The sequence below is a fragment of the Puma concolor genome, chromosome E4, assembly GCF_028749965.1.
Source record: "Puma concolor isolate L17-30 chromosome E4, mPumCon1.1.hap2, whole genome shotgun sequence".
Classification (NCBI taxonomy): Eukaryota; Metazoa; Chordata; class Mammalia; order Carnivora; family Felidae; genus Puma; species Puma concolor.
The window spans coordinates 55,961,303-55,985,724 of NC_141683.1; the positions used below are offsets into that span (position 1 = coordinate 55,961,303).

At 37.6% G+C, this 24,422-nt stretch overlaps 1 protein-coding gene and 1 long non-coding RNA gene across 8 annotated transcripts in view; one reads left to right on the top strand and one right to left on the bottom strand.

Moving 5' to 3' along the window:
• DNM3 (dynamin 3) overlaps nt 1-24,422 on the bottom strand; it is a 570,520-nt gene that overhangs the window by 193,245 nt on the left and 352,853 nt on the right. The window lies entirely within an intron of this gene.
• LOC147572695 (uncharacterized) lies at nt 17,533-23,359 on the top strand. Its single transcript, XR_015245876.1, has 2 exons — nt 17,533-17,609; nt 23,244-23,359. It is a non-coding gene; the product is annotated as an uncharacterized LOC147572695 (long non-coding RNA).

The following is a 24,422-nucleotide window of genomic DNA, read 5'->3' on the forward strand; positions in this document are numbered from 1 at the left end:
TTCTGTAAAAATTTTAAAACTTTTCTGAAGTATCCCAAAATGCACAGCTCACAGAATCTTCACAAACTCGACATTCCCAGGTAACCAGCACCAGATGGAGAAACGTCATCATCAAGCACCCCAAAAGCCCCCCTCCTTGTGCCCTCATCTAATGATGCCTTTTAATTCACCAAGTCAAAGTGGTTTCTACAAAAAGCAATATGGAGCAGGTATAGACTGAACCAGGACTATCCTGCCATTTCTAGTTCTGTTGGCCTGAAGCATAGCTATTTTGTACGCAACGGGCTGCCTCTACAAGTGAACACTCTCTTGCCTGGTTGACCGTTGAGTCATCAGCTTTTGCTCTCTTGTCATTCAGGGGAAGAAGAGCTAGGTGAAGGGACACTGTGTGGGAAAAGAGAAAAGAACATTGGCCTTGGTAGGCGGCAAAACCAACTTCTTGAGATTCAGATTTTCTTCCTCCAAACAGTTATTTGACCTAGAGCAACCTAGCTAACTTTTCTAGACTTTTGTTTCCTTTATCTACCAGAAAAGATGTTTGACTATGTGGTCTCTAGGTTTTGTTCCAAAGCAAAAAATGTTATGATTTCATATGGAAGGAGGCTTGGATGCACAGATGAGGTATAAACCCATCAGAAGGTAAAGAAGTGAGTATGCTCTCTCTCCATCAGGACCAATCTGTCTGTCCTTTACTTTCCTGTTCCTAGAATCATTCTATTATCCCCTCTTATGTAATTTATGATGTTAATAAATAATTCCTAAGACCATACATAAGTTAAATCCACAAGTCTTCTGTTTCTTTTTCAGTCTCCCATGACAATACAAAGTAAAAGGTTTGGGCTTCTTAAATAGCATCTCACACCTCCTCCTGTGGTAACCTGTGTACCACAAGAATAGGAATTTCACCACACATATACATGAAACATGAAATGCTCAAAATGTGATGCCTGTGAATGACTAGATAACTTCTGAGGTGGGCCTTGTTCAAATATATGGCGCAAATAAATTTTTTCGCAAAGCTACTTTATATCATACGAAATATCTTCAGTGACTATGCAACAGAAAAAGACACACACTGGCTTCTATTTAAGAACCTCTGAAAATTGGCTCACATGAATCACTGTCAGCAAGAAATCTTCCAGCAGTAGTGACTAGCCTCAGTTTGCTGTCAGGATGAGATAGGATTGATATCAGGATCAGAGCAACCTTTCACCTTCAAGCAAGAATATAGAAACTGCCATGAGAACAAGAAGTAGAAATCTCGTAAGTGATGTCCCTTCTGTCCTTTCTTTATTATGATTCCAATATCTTCCCTGCACTTTCCCTTCTCTGATTCATCAGACTTTTTCTTTTTTTTTTTTTTTAATTTTTTTTTCAATGTTTTTTATTTAGTTTTGGGACAGAGAGAGACAGAGCATGAACGGGGGAGGGGCCGAGAGAGAGAGAGACACAGAATCTGAAACAGGCTCCAGGCTCTGAGCCATCAGCCCAGAGCCCGACGCGGGGCTCAAACCCACGGACCGCGAGATCGTGACCTGGCTGAAGTCGGACGCTTAACCGACTGCACCACCCAGGCGCCCCTCATCAGACTTTTTCTATGTGACATTAGAAACAGCCTGGCAAGAACCCTGCTGCAATTGTTCGCATGAGATGAACCAAAACCAAACCGCTGCTTGTTAACTACAAGTTCATTCTTTTGCTTCACTACAACGAATAAACAGAATTAAAGAATGTGAACAATTTGATCTCAATTATGTAGAAATATTACTACAAGTCCTCCAACCCCCGTCCCTAGCCTCAAAAATACCATCCCCATAAGGCAGAGACACTCCTAAAACTCCAGATTCCATTTTCTTTTCAATTTCCACCTGTTCGTTAAAAAGCCCTTTTTTCACGTTAATCCTCTGACCTTATTTCAGTATCTACTGAAATAGACAGAATTGGATAGAAACTCAAGTTTCAGTAATGAGTATACAACTTTGTATGTGTGGTCTCCATAGGTCCAGAGTTTTTCCTTTTTTCAGGCACCTAACCCATCAATTAAAAAAAAAAAATTGTTTAAACTGGACACTGTGTGTCAAACTCAGAGCAACAACTTTCTCCTCCAGTCATATTCAGTCCACATGAGATACTTAAGGATGTAATAAAATATAAAAAAGCATATTTTAGCGGCTTGCTATTTTGAAAAAGGAAAAAAAAATCCCTTCAGACAGTAATCAGTTGCATTGTGGTGGAGATTTCTGCAAAATGCATTAAGCAGTTCGCGCCTGTGGCAATGGTCACTGCACATATTTTGGAATGTCTCCCAGACTCTAAGACTTTTTCCAGACATCCAGGAGGAACTTTAGTATGACAGAGATCCTGCTCTGGGCCTTGAAAAAAACTGTAGAAGGAAAACTTTTGAAGGTTCGGTTTCAGCTGGATTTTGTTTCTTAGACAGCCGAGTTGCCTAGGTTATGGAAAATACTAGTAATTATAGAGTGACGATAATCAGAAAAGTGCCCCCCCCCCCGTCTTTTTTTGTCTGCAGCTTTAATTAGTTAATCATGGTTTTGGTTAAGCAATAATACAAATTTGCTTCCTAAGTGTCTTTACATGCAGGGTAGAGTCTATCCCATCCCAGATACTGAAATCACCAAAGGATATTATGATAATATTTTCTAATTTTTAGAAATAAACAATGAGATGTATCCCTCTTTACTGCCCTTTTGCTATATGAGCAATCTTAAATTTGCTCGGGAGTTATGCCTTAAGGGAGGAAATCACTGGATTTAACAAGCCCTCTTTAACCACTTATTTCTCTGTCGTGTTTAGATTTAAACTCTTCCCTCATGAGGGGTTTTTCCTGTGTCTAGGAATGAAATCCGAGTATAGAAACTGACATAGTTTATATGTGAAAGGACATATTGATGTATGCTACAGCCAAACATTTTCCATAGACATATATTACCCTCTTTCTTCTGTCTCAAAAATATAACTTTGCGGGGAGGAGGGGGAGGGGCACATTTTGTGCCTCCTATAAATCGAATTCATCTTACCAATGAAATAAATACATGAAAGAAAAAGTTTTCCTTGTCTTTTTGTTTCATGTTATATCATGGTTCCCTTTATAGCTTCCTGATTTGCTCAGATGCAACTTTAAAACTTTGTTATTTTTATAGTGGCTTAATATTCCCTTTTTGCTTAAGTTCCAGCTCAATTTTACTCTGTTCTCCAATCCATACAGCTCCTGGTGTGAGAAACAGGTGCTTCTTGGACTCCATTCTTCAATTCCAATCATTCCTGCAAGGGGCTAAAAGTCAGTGATCCTTTAGGGAGGCAACTGTCATTTTCCCTATCTTACTGATTCTTACATTGATTTGTTTGGAACCTAAACAGGCAAAGAAAAGCATGCTTGCTTGCCCATAATATAAATATTTTACATTGTAATATAAAATACAGTGTAAAATATTTACATATATTTTACATAAATATTACATTATATATATATATATATATATATATATATATATATATATATATATATATAACACAATGTAAAATATTTTATGCCATTTACAAGAGAGGTGGTTTTGAAAAAAGCACTAATTTAGGAATTGAAGAATTGGGTTTTGCTTCAAACTTTGCCATTTATCAGCAGGGTGACCTTGAGAAAATCACTGAACTTCCCTAAATTTCAATTTTTTCATTTACAAAATGGGAGTAATATACCTTGTTGCCTAACTCAGAGCTTTATTACAAGAGCCAAATGAGATAGTCTATGTCAAAATACTTCTAAGGTAGCATCTGTAAAGAGCTCAGAATGGTGTTTGGTGCATGGTAAATACTATATAAGTGTTAGCTACAATATTAATATTATTATTATTATTATTATTATATAATTATTATTAAAACTGCAAAGCATCAGACAAATAAGTAGTCTTACTAGTGCATTTTTGATGGTTGTGTTATATACCATCTCATGATTAGTAACATTTTAAAAAACGTTATTTCATAAATCTATTTAGCTATTTAAAACAGACTTCAGTAAATGCATTTTCCAGGTGATGAAAAACAGCCTTAGAAACATTAGGTTGAAAAAAATCACTAGGCTGTATGAGATGCTGTTGCCTAAGATGGCAAGACTTTTCTGAAATTTCAGGCAAGGACTCAGGCAAGAGCACTGCAAATATAGCATTAGGCTGCTGTGGGGCTCTTGAAAGGGGTGTGAGTCTCCTCCTTGCTTTAATGCAAATAGCAACAATACACTGGCCTCTCTTAAGCCAGTAAAAGATGAATGAGTCCAGCATATCCAAGGCAGTTCTTCAGATCCACTGCCTTGGCTTCTGGATGAACAGAAATGTCTAATGTACCACAATCATGTCCAGCCCCAGGCAGAGTTGAAAAGTCATCACTGCTCACCCTTGGTACCTGTATTAGTTTGCCAGAGCTGCCATAACAAAATACCACAGACTGGGTGCTTCAAATAATAGAAATTCATTTTCTCACAGTTCTGGAGTCCAAGTCCAAGTCCAAGTCCCAGTTCAAGATCAAGGTATCATCAGGTTTGATTTCTCCTGAGGCTCTTTCCTTGACTTGCAGATGGCCACCTTCTCTCTGTGTCCTCACATGGTCTTTCCTCTGCATGTATCCCTAGTGTACCTTTGTATGTTCAAATTTCCTCTTCTTATAAAGACAACACTTGTATTGGATTAGGGTCTGCCCTAATGGCCTCATTTTAAATTAATCACCTCTTTAAAGACCCTATATTCATATATAGTCACACTTGGAGTTACTGAGGGCTAGGGCTTCAAGATTTTGGTGGGGTTGGGAGGGACACAACTCATCTCATAATAGGGCCTTCTCTCCTGGTTATTTCTCCCACCAGTTACTTCCTTTCTACCAGGATCTATGTAGTTCAACATATTTTCTTTTCCCCATGGATCCGTAGTGCTCATTGCTTCTGAGTACTTCTAGAGAAACAGTTAATTAGGCACAAATGTGCAGGTGCTTTGAAACCTATATGGTGATATGAAAATGTTACATTATTATGACTTCTATGAGCATAAGCTTGGCAAAAATGTGATCGAGTCAGTTACATCAGTCAGGGTTCCCTATAAAAACAAAACCAATAAAGTGTGTGTGTGTGTGTGTGTGTGTGTGTGTGTGTGTGTAGCGTGTGCATGTGTGACAAAAACCAATATATGTAACCGGGTGAACATGCTTGCTGCTCATTAATAAATCCTGAGGTCCACCAGTGATTGTAGGATGGTGAAGAAATAAGACTCCACACCTACCAGTAAGACTTCATGGACAAAGGTAAATATGACACAGGCTATCACAGGAACCCAGAAAAGTGACAAGTTAGCCTGGGGTACTTTGGAAGGCTTCACAAAAAAATAAGTAAATAAATTAATTAAATTAAATTAAATTTAATTTAATTTAATCTAAAAAAACCATACATGACTTTTGAGCTTGATCTGAAGATTTGAATATAAATTTTCCAAGCAGAAAATGAGCTTAGGGAAGATTTCAAGTCAGCAGTTCCCAAAATGTGGACCATGTTCCCCTGGGAGTCAGCAATACCTTTGCAGAGGGCCCACATGATAGACTCATGTGGTCAAAATTATTTTTATAATAACAGTAATGCAATATTTGTCTTTTTCACTATGTTGACATTTGCACTGATGATTCAGAAGTAATGGTAGTAAATCTGCCGGTGCCTTAGCACAAATCAAGGCAAGGGCACTAAACTGCACTAGTAGTTATATTCTTCGATGCCAAGCTGTTGCAGTTAAAGAAAAAAAAGTCAGATTTGCTTAAGAATATCCTTGATAAAGGAATAAAAATTATTAATTTTTTTAAAAATTGCCTTAAAATTTTTCTTTTAATGTTTACTTATTTTTGAGAGAGAGAGAGACAGAGAGAAAGCAGGAGAGGGGCAGAGAGGGGGAGGGAGACACAATCTGAAGCAGGTTCCAGGCTCTGAGCTATCAGCACAGAGGCTGATGTAGGATTTGAACCCGTGAACCATAGGATCATGAGCTGCGCTGAAGTTGGATGCTCAACTGACTGAGTCACCCAAGTGCCCCTAAAAACATTGCCTTTTAAATACTGTATATGATGAAATGGAGAAGTACACATAAAACACTTTTTCTATATCCTATAATTCAACGGCTGTTTCAAGGAAAAGCACTGATGTAATGTTGGAGCTGTGCTTATTTCATGGAACCCCATTTTTACTTGAAAGAATCACAGACAAACTATAGAAATTCTAATGTATCAAATGCTGTGAGGCTACAGTTCCACAGAACTCTGATTCAGTTGTATGACATTTCAAGGAAAACAGCCAACCACCAGATTAGCTGCCAATCATAAAATTAGAGCTTTTATGTGAAAATTAAAATTTTGGAAAACTTGCCAGCTTCCCAATGCTTATAGATTTATTTGATGCAATCCATGCCAATGTTAACCAATGTAGTTTTAAATATTATTTGATGACATTGATAAACATTTGGAAGATCTACACTACATTCAAAGAACCAATATTTCCCAAATGGCCAGTGCATGATATTGCAAAATCATGCATGGGTAAAAGATCTATCCAAAGTGCAAATAAGACAGAACATGAATTTTAATGTTATAGATTATTAAAACTTAATTGGAATGATTTCAGATCTACATTGTAACTAATCTTTAAGAAATTTCTACTTGTTGACTTTTGGTGTAGTATTAAAGGAGAATATATACACAATTATCTGAAAAGTTTATTAAAATACTCAATCCTGTGGCGCCTGGGTGGCGCAGTCGGTTGAGCGTCCGACTTCAGCCAGGTCACAATCTCGCGGTCCGTGAGTTCGAGCCCCGCATCAGGCTCTGGGCTGATGGCTCAGAGCCTGGAGCCTGTTTCCGATTCTGTGTCTCCCTCTCTCTCTGCCCCTCCCCTGTTGATGCTCTGTCTCTCTCTGTCCCCCAAAAAATAAATAAACGTTGAAAAAAAATTAAAAAAAAATACTCAATCCTGGGGCGCCTGGGTGGCTCAGTCAGTTAAGCGGCCGACTTCGGCTCAGGTCATGATCTCGAGGTCAGTGAGTTCAAGCTCCGCGTCGGGCTCTGTGCTGACAGCTCAGAGCCTGGAGCCTGTTTCAGATTCTGTGTCTCCCTCTCTCTGACCCTCCCCCATTCATGCTCTGTCTCTCTCTGTCTCAAAAATAAACATAAAAAAAAATTAAAAAAGAATACTCAATCCTTTCCAACTACATCTCTGTTAGAGTCTGGATTTTCTTCAAATCCTTCAACTAAACAGCACATCACAACAGATCGTAGAAGCAGATACAAGAATCTTTTTTCAATCAAGCCAAACATTAAAGAGATCTGAAAAATTGCAAAACAATGTCACTCTTCTAATTTTATTTGTTTGGGAAAATACAGTTATTTCTCACAAAAATATATTACTTAGGACAACATATAATGGGTTCGTTATAATTTTAAATAAATTAATGCATATATTTTTAAATTCTCCATTTTTAATTGTATATTATAGTATTTTATATATACATATATTACTAGTGTATTATATATCAATATGTATAGTCTATAGTCTATATAAATAAAGGCTTTTTGGAAGTATTCAATACTTCCTTCAGAATTTAAAAGGACCCTGAGACCAGAAGTCTGAGAACTACTACTTTGTTTAAAAGAACTAGTTTGTATAAGAGCAAAGATCATGCAAGAGAAATATGGTGAGTTCCTGAAGTGGAAATCAGCATAGGCTTCTCTGAAGAGTTGGTGAGAGAGGATGGTAAGAAGTTTAATCAGGCAGATTATAAATGAAACTCCATGCCCTGAAAAAGTTTGAACTTTATCCTTTATACCAATGGTTTTCAAACTTTCATGACCATAACCCATGGGCAGACATACATTTTACATAAAACGGTACCCAAACACATCTATGTTTTATAGATAAATATAACCAGAGCAGACCTTCACAAAACAATACCTTTACAAACTGTGATGTACTCTATTTTATTTTCTATTAAATTTTTAAAAGTTCAGTGCAAGTCACTAATTTGAATATACTACTCGTTAATAGCTTGCAACCTGTAATGTTTAAAGTACTGTTCTGTGTAATGGAGAATCAAGGGGCAACAGATGTTTTGCCAAGGGAAGTGACATGATCACATTTGTGCTTTTAGAATCGCAATGTGGCGTGGAGGGTGAAACATTCAGGAGGCTGTTGTAATTGTCCAGGAGAGTTATGGTAAGGATATGACCTTAGCCAGAGGATTGAGAGGAGGGACAATATTTGGGAGAAAAATGACTATTAGGATTTGAAGACAAGATGATATAGGGCTTGTATAAGAAGATATATCCATGATGACTCTGAGGAAGTTTGTAATTTAGGAGAATTGTGCAGCTCCTAAGGCTAGTAAGATCCAACATGCAGGAGAATAACAGGTTTTCAGGGCATAGAGGTGAAGGCAGAAATAAATAAATTGAATTTAAGATGGGCTGGATTTCAAGTTCATTCAAGTAGTGATGTCCAAGAAGGGAACAGAAATTTGATGCCATTGAAATGGAAAGGATTCAAGTCTGAAAATATAAAAATAATTGACCTTAGGTTTCCATACTGCCATTTCAGGGGCACTGTGTTAGTCCTTTCAGTCCTGCATTAACACCATCAGGTGTATTCTTTATGAGTACAAATAATACACTGTATAAATTTATGAAAAGTAACTATGATCCTAGAAGACACACTGTCACTAAAAACAAAAATTTAAAAACATATACCAGTTTTAAGTTTCAAAATAAATTTGCAAAGGCCATTATGTTGTCAAGTTTCCTCAACATAGCTCATTATACCAAAAAAAAAAAAAAAAAAAAAAAAGGCAGCGCATATGGTCCCTGTCAACATGTGCCATAGCACTGGGAGATGTTACATACTGCTAAGAAAATCTTTTTCATGACAATAAAACCTCAGCATGCAAAAGGATATAAATACTTTATGATACAACTGTAAGAAAGTGCTACGCTCATTTTTTGTAGAGATCTAAGGAGAAAGGACACAAATGCCCATAACATCTGAGTGGAGAGATGTTAAATTTATAAGCATTCAAAATTTGGCGCACAAGCCCCAATTCAATTAATTTCTTTTTAAAAGCCTCATGTCAAACTTATTTATTATTACTAAATGCATGTTTGATGGCAACAAAACCCTTGGCACAGGCATTTTGTTGAAAAATATCAAAGGTCTCTGTGACCATTAAAAATGTGGCAGAATATTTTATCCAGTTTATAGTGATGGAAATCAAGAATCAAATTGGTCAAGCAGCCTTGCAAATATCACACACCACATAAATAACCAAGTTAGTAATCAAACTTATATCATAATTTATCCATTAAATCACACAGTCTTGCAACTGAGGAACTGAACACATTTTATTCTGATACCAAACCCATAGAGATCCCTATTATTTTTTTTTTTTAATTTTTTTTTTTCAACGTTTATTTATTTTTGGGACACAGAGAGACAGAGCATGAATGGGGGAGGGGCAGAGAGAGAGGGAGACACAGAATCGGAAACAGGCTCCAGGCTCTGAGCCATCAGCCCAGAGCCCGACGCGGGGCTCGAACTCATGGACCGCGAGATCGTGACCTGGCTGAAGTCGGACGCTTAACCGACTGCGCCACCCAGGCGCCCCGAGATCCCTATTATTTAATAAATCACTGGAAGTAAACATTTTTTAACATGCACGGATTATTAAAAATAACCTGCAGTTATACAAAAGCAAACTTCTCAGACTATAGAGAAGAAATACAGATAAATAATGTGGTCAATTCTATTAGAAATAACACAAGAGTCAACTTCACCAGGAAATCTGATTGTTTACCATAATCATCAAAAATCTCAAAAACAGATTCATATAGTGTTAAATACATGCAAAACGTCTGAGATTAGATATCATATAAACAACTTGCTGCTGCTGCTGCTGCTACACTGTTGTTCCCTAATAACCTGCTTGGGCTGTTCAGCGACCAAAACCGCTCCATGACCCGGACTTGTCAGCACAATGTTTATGCTTCGGTTTCACTGACCAAAAGAGCCTGAACACATCAATGAAATGCAACACGGAATCTCAGCGGATGTAGCACTTGAGGGCTTGCAAGCAATCTAAACATGGGGTCTGAAGAAAGTGGCCTGTGGCTCACCCTTTGGGGAACACGAGGTACCTCAGTTACACAATAGCAGTTAGCAGATCAGAGCAGAGATTAAAGAGACCCTCCAGCTCATTCTTTGTCCTGAACATAATATTTAATCATAGCCGAAGACTAAGCAGAAGTTTAAATTACAAGTCTAACTTCCTGTTTTGTAATTTTTAATGATCAGTTCTCCCGAGTGGGGCTCAGGTTATATGGTTATTGTCTTTAGTCAGGTGTGTTCTGTCTTATGCACCAGATAATTTCTAGAAATAGGAAAAGGGATAAATCACATTCTTATAATTCTATTAATACTTTCTCCAATAACAAATGTCATCATTTTAGGTTAAAATCCTTTAACTTCAGATTTCTCTGACTCACTACTGGTCAGCCTTCTCTCAAACAGTAAAGTGCTTATAGTTCAACATTAAAATTCACCAAAGAACCAAACCAGTTAAAAGGACTAGGTGGATTAGTCCTTTGTAAAGTAAAAAAGTTTATAACATTTATAAAAAATCTCATGTTCTTCCTATAGCTTTGATGTTGCCATAAATATATCCATCTGATATTTTGAACAACTTCAGGTCCTATCATTCAACTTCCATGAAATATCCCAGTCACTGTGCAAAGTCTTAATAATGCAAAATTTTAAAACATGGTCTATCCTCTCAAAAACTCCACCATTTAGTAGAAGAAAACACACACAAATAAATTATGAAATATGCCACGTAAAAGTAGACGTATGATTTGGAAACAGAACATGTAAAAGAATGATGAACCAATGTTTTGAAAGACACAATCTAGAAAAACTCACACAAAGAGAAAGAGATAATCTGATAGGCCTATTTCTGTTAAATCAAATGAGTCAATAATGAATAATCTTCCAAAAAATTAAAATACTAGACCTTGATGGTTTTATTGGTGAATTCCACCAAAGGTTTAAGTTAGTAATGATATTAGTTCTATAATCTCTTGCAGAAAATAGAGGCAGAGGGAACACTTCCTAACTCATTCTATCAGGACAGCATTATTCTAAAATAAAAACCAGATAAAGCCATTACAAGAAAGGAAAACAAAACATCAATATCACTCACTAACATAGATACAAAATCCTCAACAAAATGTTAGCAAATCAAATCTAAGAATGGATTTAAAAAAGTGTGCACCATGACCAAGTGGGATTTATTCTAGGTATACAAGGTTGGTTTACTTCTCAAAATCAAGTAATGTGATCCTTCACATCAACAGGTTAAAGAACAACAACAACAAAAAATCATGTTATTATATAAATAGATGCAGAAAAATATTTGACAAAAATCTAACACCCATTCATGATAAAAACTCTCAGCCAACTAGGCATAGAGGGAAAATTTCTTCAACTTGGTAACATGCACCTACAAAAAACTTAAAAAAAACCTAGAGCTAACATCATATTTAGTAATGAGAAACTAGATGCCTTCTCCTAAGATCAGAACCAGGCAAAGCGTCCCCTCTTATTACTCCTTATTCATTATAAAGCTAGAAGTCCTAGATAATGCAATAAGAGAAGAAAAGGCATACAGATTGTGGAAGAAGAAATAAAACTATCTTTGCAGATAACATGAACTGCCATAGAAGTAACCCAAAAAAACTTCTGGAACTAATAAGTGACTAGAGCAAAGTTGCAAGATAGGAGGTTAGTATACAACAGTTAGTTGTGTTCTTATACACCAGCAATGAATAATTGGAGTTTGAAATTAAAAAGACAAAACCATTTACATTAACACCAAAAATAGAAATACTAAGTTATATATCTAACAAGATAGGTGCAAGATCTTTATGAGAAAAACTAGAAAACTGATAAAATAAATCAAAGATCATCTAAATAGGGGCGCCTGGGTGGCGCAGTCGGTTAACCGTCCGACTTCAGCCAGGTCACGATCTCACGGTCCGTGAGTTCGAGCCCCGCGTCGGGCTCTGGGCTGATGGCTCAGAGCCTGGAGCCTGTTTCTGATTCTGTGTTTCCCTCTCTCTCTGCCCCTCCCCCATTCATGCTCTGTCTCTCTCTGTCCCAAAAAATAAATAAACGTTGAAAAAAAAATTAAAAAAAAAAAAAAAGATCATCTAAATAAATGGGAAGATATTCCATGTTCACACACAGAAAAACTCAGACTCATTAAGATGTCCATTCTCAATTTGATTTATATATTCAATGCAATCTCAATCAAAATACCATTAGGTTATTTTGTGGACACTGAAAAACTGATTCTTAAATTTATATGGAAAAGCAAAAGACCCAGAATAGCCAACACAATACTGAAGAAGAGCAAAGTTACAGGTCTGACACTATTCAACTACAAGATACTATAAAGCTACTGTAATCAAGTAAGTGTGGTATTTGTGAAAGAATAGGCAGATAAACAGATCAGAGGAACATATAGAAAACCCAGAATATAGCTAACTGGGAGCAAGGGCAATCCAATGGAGAAAGAATAATCTTTTCAACAAATGGTGCTGAAATGCCAAAATGAGTGGACATGCACAGGATGAGAAAAAATGCATCTATACACTGATCTTACACATTTCACAAAACTTGACTCCAAATGGGTCATAAATTTGAAAGAAAAACATAAAACTGTAAAACATTTAGAAAATAAGATAGGAGAAAATCTAGTGACCTTGGGTTGGCTGATGAGTTTTTTAAATTAAGTTAAAGACCTCTGCTATGTGAAAAGACACTGTTAAGAGAATTGATGAGGCACAGGCCGGAAGACAATATTTGCAAGTCACAAATCTGATAAAGGATTAGTATCCAAAATATACAAATACCTCTTAAAACTTACCAAGAAGAAAACAACCCAATTTAAAAATAGGTAAAAGACATGAACAGACACCTCACCGAAGAAGATAATACACTTGGCAAATCAGCATCTGAAAAGAGCTCCACATCATATGTCGTTAGAGAATCACAGACTAAAATAACAGTGAAATACCACTACACACTAATAGAATAGCAAACATCCAAACAAAGCAAAACAAAACAAAAACCGACAAAAACAAATAGTTGTGAGGATGAAGAACAACAGGAACTCTCATTGCTGGTGGGAATGTAAAATGGAACAGCTACCTTGGTGATTTCTTACAAAACTAAACATACTCTTACTATATGATCCAGCAATCATGCTTCTTTGCATTTACCCTAATGAGTTGAAAACTTATGTTCACACTAAAACCTGCACACAGTGTTCATAGAAGCTTTTTTCATAATTGCCAAAACAGGAAACATCCGAGATGTTCTCCTATAAGTGAACTGGAAAACCTACTGTGGTGCATCCATACAACAAAATACTATTCAACGATAAAAAGAAACTTTTAATTAAGCCGCAAAAAGACACGTGAAAATTTAAATGCATATTATTAAGTGAAAGAAGCCTGTCTGAAAAGGCTACATACTGTATGATTCCAAACATATGACATTCTGGAAATACAAAACTGTTAAAGGAGCAAAAAGATTAGTGGTTGTCGAGGGTTTAGAGGAAGGAGGTGGAGGAAGGGTAAACTGGTGAAGCACAGGGATTTTTAGGGCCATGAAACTATTTTATATGATATTTTAATGGTGAATACAAAGCATTATGCATTTGTCAAAACCACAGAATGGCATAACACCAAGAATGAACCATAATGTAAACTATGGACTGTAGTTAATAATAATAGTTGTTAATAATATAGCTGATAATGGGGCGCCTAAGTGGCTCAGTCGGTTGAGCATCCGACTTCGGCTCAGGTCTTGATTTCACGGTTCGTGAGTTTGAGCCCCGCGTCGGGCTCTGTGCTGACAGCTCGGAGCCTGGAGCCTGCTTTGGATTCTGTGTCTCCCTCTGTCTGCCCCTCTGCCGCTTGCACTCTGTCTCTCTCATTGTCCCCAAAATAAGTAAACATTAAAAAAATTTTTTTAAATATATAGCTGATAATAATAAATCAATATTGGCTCATCAGCTGTAACAAATGTACCACACTAATGCAAGATGTTAAAAATATGGGAAACTATGAGCAGGGAAAGTGGGTATATGGGAACTCTGTATAATCTGCTCCACTTTTTCTATAGATATAAAACTATTTTTAAAAGTCTATTTTTTTTTTTTAATGTCAAAACATGGTTCAGAGGCAGAATCTCTACCAGAGAGAGTGTTTAACTCTTTGGGAGAGGGAAGAAAGAGAACAGACTGCTGAGCAGGATTTTGAAGGGCGAACTGGATTTTGCTATTCATTTGGTAAAGGACATTCCAGGTCAAAAGAATAAGAAATCGGACTCTAAATTGGAGTAAATATTTCTACATTTATAACAAATAAGAAGAATTATACTGCAGAAGAGTTTGGAAGCATAATGAAAAGCACACCCACTTAGGAGATGTGAATCCTGTTTCTGCTGGTGGGAGGGAACACATGGATTCTGGCACCGGGCTACTGGGCTTTTAAGTTCCCTCTGATATTTCCTAGCTGAGTGATTTTAACCAAGTTACTTAACCTCTTTCAGTCTCACTTTCTTTATCTATGGAGTGAAGATATAGAGTTTGTGCCCCAAAATGCAATCATGAGTTAATTTACATAAAGTGCTTAGACCAGAGCTTGGTACCTCATAAGTGCTAAAAAAGTGTGAGCTATTATTGTCATTATTACCAGGAGTAATTACTAGCTTGACTTTAAAAGAATTCCTTTTACCTTTCTGAGCCTCAGTTTGGGTAACCGTAATACAGGACAATAAACCACCTAACTTAAGTTGATTATAAGAATTAGTGGAAGTGTAAAGTGGCCCAAACAATGTCCAATCATCCAATAAGATTAATAGCTGCTATTCTCAAAATCATACTATAATAATGCATAATGGTGAGGTGAAAAGAATGGAAATCTAGAGCCCTTTGCCCTAGCTCTACGACCTGAAATGCTGTTTGGTCTTCCTAGCCCTGGTTTCCTTACCTGTGAAACAGAGGGTGATATCAGGACTGCTAAGATGGACAAAGTGATGAATCTTTCAAGTGTATAAATACATCAAATGACAACATTTGGGGGGAAAATGAATTTGCCTTTTACTCACATATTACACATATATTTTATACTACCTGAATAAAGTTCAAGGTTATCTAAAGCAAGAGTATTTCCCCAAACCTACAAATAAATGAACTGAGACACAAGGACTAAGAATTGTTTCTGTTATAAGGAAATGGGAGAAATGAAGAGCAACAGAATATTTAAAGGAACATAAAATTTAATATAATCTGAGTTTTCTTCCATGGAAAGAAGAGAAAAAAATAGAAAATGAGAGTAAATGGTCTTCTGCATTTTGGAGAAAAGATACAAAGGATCTTTGAGGGACAAGAAGATGGAGGAGAACCTTAAAGTCAAAAAGTACCAAAATCCAAGTAACCCCACATGCATGCATCTAGAGTCACTTTTTAAAAAAAATTTTTTTAAGGTTTATTTATTTTTGAGAGAGAGAGAGAGAGAGAGAGAGAGAACAAGGGGCAGAGTGACAGGGACACACAGAATCCAAAGCAGGCTCCAGGCTCTGAGCTGTCAGCATAGAGCCCAACGTAGGGCTCAAACTCACAAACCGCAAGATCATGACCTGAGCCAAAGTTGGATGCTTAACTGACTGAGCCACCCAGGCGCCCCTCTAGAGTCAGTTTTTTTTTTTTTTTAATTTTTTTTTTTTCAACGTTTATTTATTTTTGGGACAGAGAGAGACAGAGCATGAACGGGGGAGGGGCAGAGAGAGAGGGAGACACAGAATCGGAAACAGGCTCCAGGGTCCGAGCCATCAGCCCAGAGCCTGACGCGGGGCTCGAACTCACGGACCACGAGATCGTGACCTGGCTGAAGTCGGACGCTTAACCGACTGCGCCACCCAGGCGCCCCTAGAGTCAGTTTTTAAGGACTCCTGGAGCACTGAGTCAAACACTGTGGGACAAACCAAAAGAAGAATACGGCTATTTATTATCTGTTCTCAAGGAATTATGGTCTCATTGGAGGAATCAGATCTACACTGAGGGGGAAAATTTTTTTTAATAGTAAAGTACCATGTCTGAAAGTGACAGTGGTTCCTGCTGGGAGAGAAGAAGAGAAAGGGGTTCCAAGGCAGTGTAGAAGATTTTCATTACAACTACAATTATTATTTTTAAGGATCTGATGCAGGTATGTCATGAGGCTAAGCTTTTGTTGAATCTTATTTTGTTAGAAATATTTCATAGTAAAAAAGGATTTAAAAATAAGCAAAAAGAGAATAATGAACATTATATGGCTGGTACCAAGTGTAAGTGGTATTAGAAATCACTAGGAGAGTGGTCACTCCGGGCTGCTGGTGAGGGAAGGCAGGTGGGAGAGGAGAGTAGAGCAGGTTATGAGAATAGGTAGGATTCTGATGTAAAGAAAGGAAGAAGAAAAGATCTGCTCAAACTTAAAACTGGACACTGGAAAAGACAGTGACATAAAATAGTTAGTTCCCTATGTACAGGTCTTCTGTCACCTCAGAGCTCTTCTCTAAGATGGGTAGGATATGAAGAGAATAGATTTGCTCTCTCCATACGGTGACTTAATGGCCAAAAGGAGTAGCTCCTTGCTTAGAGAGGACAACTTGGACCGCAACGTTTTCAGAACTTAGGGAAACTAACCCTGCAGAGCTAGGGTTTATAACCCATGGTCCATGACTGGGCCTCTGGACTGGAGAACTTTTGGAAGCCATTTTGTGAATGTGTGCAATACTTCTAGAAGAAGTCAATAACTCTACCATGTTCTTACATGGGTTTATGACTCCTAAAGTTTAAGAACCACTGGTATAGACAGAGTACATTTCAAGGTTGGCAAAAGCTTCCCTGAAAACTTTTATCAACAACTGATTCTGATTCCTTCAGCTGGCTTGACCATGACTAGAGGGCAAGAAGTCCCTTGGAGAGGTGGGAAGTAGCAACATTTGTATCAAAAGACTCAGATGCCTGGACCTGGGCTCTCAGAAACAGCTGAAACTTTGCTCTAAGCCCATATCATCTTCAGAAGAGGGAGGAATTGTCCTTCCATATTATTCCCCAGGAAAAGAGACGTAAGTATGCTCCATTTTTATCTGTGTTTGGTACTACCTTAAGGGGGTCAACAGAATAGAAGCTGTATTTCATCACTACAAAGTTAAAAACAAAAACAAACAAAAAAAATGACACAAGGTCAACATCAGAGTCCACATTCCCAAACCCCTGTTCAGGTCATGTTGTCTTTCTGGTTTATATCTCCACATTTCTTGGAATTTGTAACCGACATTTAAATGAACTCTTATGCACTCTGCACTTTGAGGTAAATTTGGTTGTAAGCAAAAACAACTTCAAAAGTCTGAAGTCCTTACTCCCTTTTGGACCCTAAGCACCCAAAAGATGTTCTGTCAACCCCCAAACTCTGGAATGTCTTCCCAGAAAGTGAGTTAAAATGACATTTCTGCTTATTCCTATTTTTATTGTAATTGCTGATGAACAACTTTTGGTTTCCTTGCTTCTCACATTTTGCCCTTTTACCTTGCAAATGAGCTTTATTAAAGAGCAGAACTAATTATAAAACAATGTAAAATTCAACAACTGTTCATAATAAGATGCCTTGGAATTAAAGCATAATTTTTATATGAGGATGGGCCAAATTCCTCAGGCCAAAAAAAGAAAAAAAGCAAAATATGGTTTCTTAGACATTTCTACAAATTGATTACGATAGTGGACTAATCAGTTAAGTCCTTCCACATTATTTTATTTTCAGTTTCAAAAGTAGCTAGAAAATCAACTGACTTAACTTGATTAAATTATTTGATAGTCTTTTTTATCTAGCTGTGAAGCAGTGTTTGTAATACATTTCTAACAGAACCTCACAAAATGGCTAAACAATTACAATATTCTAGAAGAATGATTCCTAAGTGTACAAACACATTAAAAATCCTCTGTTCAGGCCAGGTTGCTATATAATTCTGAATGCAGTGTGACCTTGCTTCCCTCAGAGACCTTTGGAATTTGGCTCTTATTTCAGCCTTTCCTTTGCCAAGCATATAGAATGAATTAGGTGAAGCTCTGTTGCAAACGCTCTCCACCCACAATGGTTTCCAATAGAGAGCTGAGTGTTTTAAACCCACAGTTTAACTTAATGTAAAAATGGTTCTACTTTCAAAACTGGGTTTCGCTTCCCTCTTGCATCTGCTCGCCTTTTCCCCCTTCATGCCAATTTTACTTCCCAGTGAGAGAATAAAATTGGAACAAATGTAAACAGGAAACCTAAAGTAAACAGTCTAAATGCATATTTGTAGTCTTTTAATTTCAGGTGTTCACATACCGAAGGAGCCTGTGGACTTCGTTGCTGATGCAAATAAAGAAGGATGCATTAGGAGCTTCCTTCAATGTCACTTTGGCTTTGGTTCCCAGTCCCTCCAAACCTCTTGAGGCAGGAAGCAGAATCTATGGATAAGCGAGGCCCAGAGAAGCTACTCCCTACGTACTGACTGAGGGGCTCTCCAGCCTCCTTTTCCTGCTCTCTTGTCCTCTCTTTTATCACTACTTCTCCTCCAGATTCTTAGCACACTTTTATGCTTCTGATCCGCAGCCTTTACGAGAAAAGCATCACATTAATTAATGACTGTAAGATGCAGATCACGTAAAGGAAAGAACGTGGGTTTACAGGTAGACCAACTGGGAGGTCAGATCTCAGTTCTACAATTCATTCACATAAAGGAGAGTTACTAAACTTCTCTGAGACTTGCTTTCTGCATCTGTGAAACAGAGAAAGCACAGGACTGTAAGGAGAATGCACATACCAAGTCCCTGACCCAGATTCAATGAATTCTAATATGCTTTCTCCTCCTTTCCTATGTCCAGACTTAACACCTCCCTGAAGGGTTTGTCTTTTAAAGTGGACCATATGAAGAGAGCAAGGTTTAACCAAGAGAACAATGAATTTCTAAAAGAGGGATTTTAAGCCCTCAGCACCTAGCCTGGGGGGGTGTTCTGGGGTATTGCCATGTTCTCCCGAACATGCTGCTCAATACTGTGTTGAGGGTAATCTTTAGAAGGGAGAATAAACATTTCAAAATTTCTCCACTTCTAAACAAAATTAATTATAAATTCCTATTTTTCATTGACCAGCTTCCAAATTGTGGCAAAAACTGCTGCACTCCTGCCATTGGGTTTTATTTTATGTGGTAGGTATGTTTTAGAAAAGCTCTGCAATTTAAACTGTTACAAATGTAATGGTATTTGTCATACTTGTTTTGGGACCATTTTCTTTATTAATAATTCAGGTTGGGGCACCTGGATGGCTCAGTCAGTTGAGCGTCCGACTTCGGCTCAGGTCATGATCTCGCGGTTTGTGGGTTCGAGCCCCGCGTGAGGCTCTGTGCTGGCGGCTCAGAGCCTGAAACCTGCTTTGGATTCTATGTCTCCCTCTCTCTCTGCCCCTCCCCCACTCACACTCTGTCTCTCTCTCTCTCCTTCAAAAGTAAATAAACATTAAATTAAAAAAAATTTTTTTAAATAATTCATGTTATCTCATGCTAAATTTGGACTGTATATCTAACTCCCTCATCTGTGTGGTTAGAAGCATTTGGGTGCTTAGACATTCTTAAAATCCTTTAATGGGAAGATAATGTAAACAGTTTCAAAGACCTGTATAGCTTTGCCCACTTCCCTCTATACATACTCTATATTGGAAGAGATGACCCTTTAATCTATTCCTTCTATCTATTTCTATACCCATATGAGATTGCAATATCTCCCCTTATCTCTGCATTCCCCTTTGGTACTCTGCAGAGATTCTGGAAGCCAGAGAAACATTCACCAAAAAGGATGTTTTCCCTCTCACAGGACAGACCATTCTAGATAGAAATTTTATACACAGTGGATACATATATAAATGTACATATAAAAAACGAATAAATATCAAGAAATTCTTAATACAAACTACCAAAATTTCTGGTTTAAGTGTAGATTCCACTCTAAATATATAATGAAGCTCCTGTCTATAGGAGTAGCAACCCATTAATGACCTGAAGTGTTAACGCCCCTGCCAACCTAAAGAATTCTAAGTTAGGAGAATGCTTCTGTATGATCACTTCAACTACAAATTCTTTTCCCTGATCTTAAAAGTCATTAAAAAAAAAAATCTCTCTGGAAGCGTCTAAGTGGCTCAGTCAGTTAGGTGTTTGACTCCTAGTTTTGGCTCAGGTCATGATCTCACCATTCCTGAGTTCAAGCCCCACATCAGGCTCTGTGCTGGTGGTATGGAGCCTGCTTGGGGTTCTTTCTATCTCTCTGACACTCCCCCACGCATGCTCTTTCTCTCTCAAAATAAATAAACTTAAAAAAATCATATACATATATATATAGAGAAAGAGAGAGAGACAGAGAGAGCGCTATAGAATTTTTGTTCATCTTTCTAATAAAGTGACTGTAAGCAACTTGAGGCTAGGGACTGTGGCAAAATTAACTTCGCATTATCAAAATTTGGTAGAGTGCCATTCAAGAGCTTTCTGTATGCCAAGGAAATATGTTTATCTTCTAGATTAAGCAGTGAACAATAGCAATATGGCTCCTGGCCTCCTGAGTCTTATATTAGGGAACAGATATAGAAATAAATATGTAACTATATATTAGAATAAATGCTCCAAGGAAAAAGAAGAAGGTGCCATTACCAAGTATGACAAGGGAAGGTAATTTAGACTAGAAAGGGAAGTCAGAGAAAGTGTCTCTGAAAAAGGTCACATTTCCGTTGAATCCTAAGGCTGAAAGGATACAGGCCCTGACTGGAAGGAGCTCTTCTCAAAGGAATAGTAGAAAAAGGAACAGTGTGGCAAGAGGGGAGTCCTCAGTGTGGGGAGGGGGAGGAGCAAAGAAGGGAATGAAGGCAAAGAGATAGGAAGGTGCCAGGTAGCAGTGCATTATGGCCATCTGGATTGGCTATGATGCTGGCTTAAACCGGCAAGTGGCCATGGGACTAAAGAGGAGTCAGATTAGAGATTTATTTTGAATTTTTTAAAATGTTTTTATTTTATTATTTTTGAGACAGAGAGAGACAGAGCATGAGCAGGGGAGGAGCAGAGAGAGAGGGAGACACAGAATCCGAAGCAGGCTCCAGGCTCTGAGCTGTCAGCACATAGCCCGATGCAGGGCTTGAACTCACTGACTGTGAGATCATGACCTGAGCTAAAGTCGGACCCCTAACTGGCTGAGCTACCCAGGTGCCCCTGGAGATCTATTGTGAGATGGAATTAGCAAGAATTAGAGATGGATTGGAAAGGCTATGATGAGGGGAGGATGGAAGACTATTCCTAGCTTTCTGACTTGAGTAAAAAGGTAGATAAAGGTGGTCTTTTCCAGATGGATAAGATTAGAGAAAGAGCTGGTTTGCAAGAGAGTAGTGGGGAGGAGGAGGGAGCACTGCAGGAATGTAATGACCTTCACAATGACCTTGTTTTGGTCACTGTTGTTTTAAGTGCTAGTCTAGAAATTCCTACTACATGGCTTTCATTTTCTAGCAAGAAAACAAATCTATTACCAAATAATTTTAAGCAACTGATAAATTTTGACATTCTAGTAATTAAGGATTTTATCATCTGTTGGACCAAGCACACCCTTTACTAAAAAAGTCGATAATGTTTACTGTATTTATGCCTTGAAATCCAGAATCACTGTATCTTCCTTAAATGACCACACAAATAATTCTAGAGTATTTGTTTACCAACTTTTTGCTTAAATCATCAAGGTTTAATTTATGTTAATTTAACTTTTTTAAACTTTGGATAATATAGATTTTCAACATCCTGAAATTATATATTCATAAGTGGGTAAAAACCAATATATAACTTTCCCAGAAATGATTTGCACTTGAAATTAGACCTGGCTAATTGAAATACAATTCTATTGGGCATTATATGGAGACAAATAAGGAGGGGAATACCAGCCATCGCACAGAGACACTGCTATCTGTGTATATATATTTATAAAACAAGTGATCTTCTCATTGGCTATCCTTCTCTGCATTCATCACTTCTCATTAATACCCTGGCATCTGGCACAGGAAAATGCCTCTCTCCACCCAGTTCCCTTTGGAAAAGGAATTGGGAAAATAGACTAATTCCTTTTTTTTGTGGGAATTATGTCTAACAATTATGATACTAAAATTAGGCTTTAAATTGAATAATTATCTTCACAGTTAGAAGAGTGCAATTTGTCACCAACTGTAGAAACATCAAGAATTGGTGTCCTTGGGGCACCTGGGTGGCTCAGTGGGTTAAGCATCCGACTTTGGTTCAAGTCATGATTTCACAGTTTGTGAGTTTGAGCCCTGCATTGGGCTCGGTGCTGACAGCTCAGAGCCTGGAGCCTGCTTTGGATTCTGTGTGTGTGTGTGTGTGTGTGTGTGTGTGTGTGTGTGTGTCTATCTCTCTCTCTCTCTCTCTGTCCCCCCAACTTGTGCTCTGTCTCTCTCTCTCAAAAAAAAAAAAGTGTAAAAAAATTTTTTTTAAATCAAAAAAAAAAAGAATTGGTGTCCTTAATCCTTCCTTAAGTGGGATAAAAGATTGGACATTTAAAATGTTTCTACTTTTGGGGCGCCTGGGTGGCGCAGTCGGTTAAGCGTCCGACTTCAGCCAGGTCACGATCTCGCGGTCCGTGAGTTCGAGCCCCGCGTCGGGCTCTGGGCTGGTGGCTCGGAGCCTGGAGCCTGTTTCCAATTCTGTGTCTCCCTCTCTCTCTGCCCCTCCCCCGTTCATGCTCTGTCTCTCTCTGTCCCAAAAATAAATAAAAACGTTGAAAAATTAAAAAAAAAAAAAAGTTTAAAAAAAAAAAATTAAAAAAAAAAAATAAATAAAATAAAATGTTTCTACTTTTGTTTCTCCCCCAGCATAAGAACAGAAATCCAATCTTGAGACTTTGCCTAATAAGGCTCAGAATTCTAATCCCAAGGAAAGTCTCTGTAACTGCATAAGGAGCATAAAGGGAGGGGCGTGTGGGGCAAAAGGTCTTGAGTATTTCTAAGCTGGTTCATTAAAATTTAATTTCATCTTTATTTTTCGTTTTATGCAGAGCAAGAGAAAAGCAAGTCTATGGAGAAAACTCCTTTGTTGAAATTATTTGGATGTTATCGCTGGACTTGTTTTCAAGGAAGTACTTCTTGACATTTAAGTGAGTAATGTGCCTTACCGTTTCTTCTCTGGTACATTTAAAATATTTATGATGGTTGGACACCAACATGGAAGGTTCTTATTCAGCACCCAGACCTCTAGTTTCTCATATCCCAATGATGCCAGGTCCAAATTAACTTTATACATGCAAGGTCAATTTTACCTTGATTTTTAGGTTTTACCTAGTGAGCTAAGCATCCTAGGAGAAATTCTTTTTTTTTTTTTTCTTTTTAGCACCTGTAGCTATCTTAGACTAATTAAACAAACAAATGCTCTCACACTTTTCTTCTCCCTCTTAACCGGACCTCACTTCTCATCTTAACTTCCTCCACACTGGACAGTTTAATGTCCATTTTTAATAGTAAAACTTTACAGTTCATGACAGCCCAAAACTCAAGAAAATTGACATTCTTGAAAACCCTTCTATATTATCTTCAAGTGGAGTGTGTAACGTGGCGAGAGCCATCAAGAACAGCCCTAAGGCAGATTGATTCAGCAGCACCCAATGAGTTAATTAAAAAACAAAGACACCAAGAACATATACAATTATGTTCAGTCTGGCTTTGCCTATTCAGTTTCAGTCAGAGACCACTGCTTCTTTCAAATAACCCATTTATTTTTGAGGAAAAAAAAAATCCTGTCTTCAGACAGGATATGGGGGAGGAGTTAAGGGGTGATGTTTTACACATGCACATCTGGCTACAGTCCAATTATTTCCCTTAAACATTCCCCCAGTTGTTTTCATTTTGCTCCATGCTTTGGCATTCATAAATTTGTGAGATTAATTGTGTGTCAGCAGTCTCCAGGCCTGGAGTTGGGCACTACTTTAATAGCAATATAGCTACAAAACAACTCTATAGAGAAATATATTCACATTTTTTGAAAAGCACAGCCACATATTTCATTTCTGTTTAATATTGTGGCACTGACATTGTACATAAAGAAAGTAGTGTAGTCTTTTAGAGAATTGCCCTGCTCTTAAGATATATATATATATATATATATATATATATATATATATATATATATATATACATACATATAAACTCAACAGCTTTAAACATAAGAAAGGATTCATCAA